The sequence below is a fragment of the Euprymna scolopes genome, chromosome 13 (assembly GCF_053919585.1).
Source record: "Euprymna scolopes isolate OS-2025 chromosome 13, ASM5391958v1, whole genome shotgun sequence".
Lineage (NCBI taxonomy): Eukaryota > Metazoa > Mollusca > Cephalopoda > Sepiida > Sepiolidae > Euprymna > Euprymna scolopes.
This window is the reverse complement of record NC_136494.1, coordinates 104,946,245-104,949,219: the sequence shown is the minus strand read 5'-3', so window position 1 is coordinate 104,949,219 and position 2,975 is coordinate 104,946,245.

Here is a 2,975-nt window from a genome sequence, read left to right as displayed (position 1 = left end):
CATATATATAAAGGCTATATTATGTATGTATTTTTGGCAAAGATCACCAGAGTTATCTTTCCTTGATTACTTTATATAAAATCGGATCTATTTTGCAGCCAATGTTAAATTACATTGAAGAAAGCTTAGTCAAGCTCAAAAGGTTGTCTGTTTTCATTTCAATATAATTTGAATATTCCACCATATAAAAACGCTTAAAAGAAAATCATTATAAAAATCTTTAAAAAGGATTAGAACTGAATTAAAGAAACGTAAAATCAACTGAAATAGAATGAAGAAGGGTTCAGAGAGGTAGCGTCTTTTTCCAGATTGTCTTCTGTGCCCTTTTCGGTTGTGATGCACTTTGAACAAATTGAAACAATTATCTTCGGCTCATGGCCTCAATAATTCTCCTCAGTCTGTTCAAAACTATATCACTGTTTTCAAAACTAAACAGAAGTTAAAAACCGGTCAGACAAAAAAAAGTGGGATTTGCTTTAGAGAGATTTCACTTAACATTCAAGAGAGAGAAAGCTAGATGATATATGAATTAGTCTTTCTCCTTAAAGAGAAATCAAAATAAAGCAATGTTATGTCAGTTAAAACAAACAAGAAAGATCCCACTTTGATTGTACAACAGTAAAAGAATAAAAAAAAATATAAATAACCAAATCAAATGGTGGAGTTCAACGATATACAAATAACTCTTTATAAAAAAATCAAGTTATTTGTATAGAGTTTAGTCATAATTCATGGCAAGTATACTTAACCCCCAGGATATTTTTTTAGGGGGACAAGGAGAGATAGAGCCAAGCCAAGCCGCTACAACTTGTGATTTCATTCGCAGGGCATTTTAAAGTTTTTTAGGGTTTTTTTTTTCAATCGTCTGGAAAACATCTCTTTAGAGTATTCCAACAATGTTGGTTAAACTTAATAAAATCCTTGTTACTGAAAAAACTAGGAAGACATATTTATAAAAAAAAAAATGTCTTTTTTTTGGCCACCCTCCCATCTTCAAATTAGTCAGCAGTTTACTATTGACTTATAAATATTGCTTAAATAACTGATGCAAATGTACAAATTAGATGATCCTCATGAAAATCTAAAAACATTGGGTATAAACAATCTAAGATTCATTTGTATTTAACAAGCTTAGAATTAGTTATATAGTTGACAAAAAAGGAATTATTTATAACACTGGATAGAATTTATATTTGAAAAAATTATTCAGTAAATTAACAGGAAGGCTGGAGAGTTTAGTGAAATAAACTATACCATTGACTAACTTACAGAATGAAAAATTCAAGTCAGTTGATTTCATAAATTAAAGAAGAATGTCCACAACAATTATCTATATGTAATTATTAAGTACAATTCATAAACAAAAAATCTCTCAGTGTAATCTTTTTCTTCTTTGTTTGCACAGAAAGGCATTTTACTTTGTTAAATAATATTTTCAGGTATATTTATGTTCATATTAAAAAGTGTGTGAGGAGATTCAAGTAAAATAATTTTGGTTAGAGATCATCAGTTTTAATTATTGATGTTAATTTGTCTCCAATATATTATAATTTAAGACTTGGAAGAGATTAAAAAAAATATCCAAAGACTCATAGAAATACTGGATAAAATCCCAACCATTTATAAATAAGTCATTAGCAGTATCAGCTTACTCAAAGGAAGTTTTCCTGGAAATATACTTGCTTTAATTCAGCATTTAAAAAAAAAAACAAAAACAAAAAAAACTTAAAATCAACTTTTTTCCTTTTTAGAGAAAAAAGAATTCTTATATAGTTTTTTTTTTTTTAGGAAGATAAACAGAATATACATGTTCACTTAACATTATGCACAAATATAATTATAAAAATAATTAAATTCTCTCAAATAGAACTGGATTTTGAATGTCTTTTTGGTATAGATTTTAAATAGAGTTATATTAAGTAAACAATTGAATATAATTCTGACAGTATTTTTTTATGTATATTGTTAACTTTTGGTGGACTCGTGTTTGCATACGGAAATACTGTAACTGAATGCAACAGTTATATCATCTATGGGTTATGTTGAAACTGGCTTAGTGGAGATCACTTAAGTTTGATTCCAATTTGAACTTCATTTTTCTCTGAATATTTTTGTGTCCCTCGGCTAACAGATAATATAACTGTTTCATTTAATAACAGTATTTGTCCAGGCAAATACACATGACCAACCATCAAAAAGAAACAATATATATAGAAATAGATAGATAGATAGATAGATAGATAGATATGAATAAATAAAGTGAAGTAATGAGGTATAAGAAAATTTAAATTATCTTTTAATAAAAGACCACAGAAAGAGTAGTAAAACATAACGGAAGTAATTAACTGTTTTTCTTTTGTAATTTTACAGTAAATAGCTGAACACACAACCATCAAATTTTTGTCTTCTCTGTGCTTCCTTACTCAAAACAGAAGTCAGAGAAGACATTTTTGATTTAACAAAGTTTTCTTTGTTTTTTTTTAGGTCAATAAAAGCATTAAATTAGGAAGTTTTATAACCGAAATAGATGTTGTTTTTCCCTTTTATATAAATATAAAAAATTTGAAAAGTATATTTTTGTATGCAAATAAATATGAATTCATAAAAAAAAAAGGAACATGGCTATTAGTATAAACAAAATCCAGTTAGTTCATGAATAGTTGATTTTTGTAAGAGTCAGTATCAAGCTTCTTAGTAATTAAATAAAAAATAGGAGGATCTATGAAGTAGGAACAATGGAGAAGAGAGTTTTTTTTCCCTTCTTTTAAAAAAACATGAGAATTTTGAGCAAGAATGAGAACAGAATTTTTTTTTTTTTTTTAAAGAAAATAGATATGAATGGGATCAAGGGGAGGAAACAAATATAAAAACGAAAAATCATTTAAATAAATAATTGATGGAGGTGTCATCGATTTTTGGCCCTTAATATGGTCAGCATCCCCCAAGAGGCAAGAGGAAGAAAAACAGGAAAATAG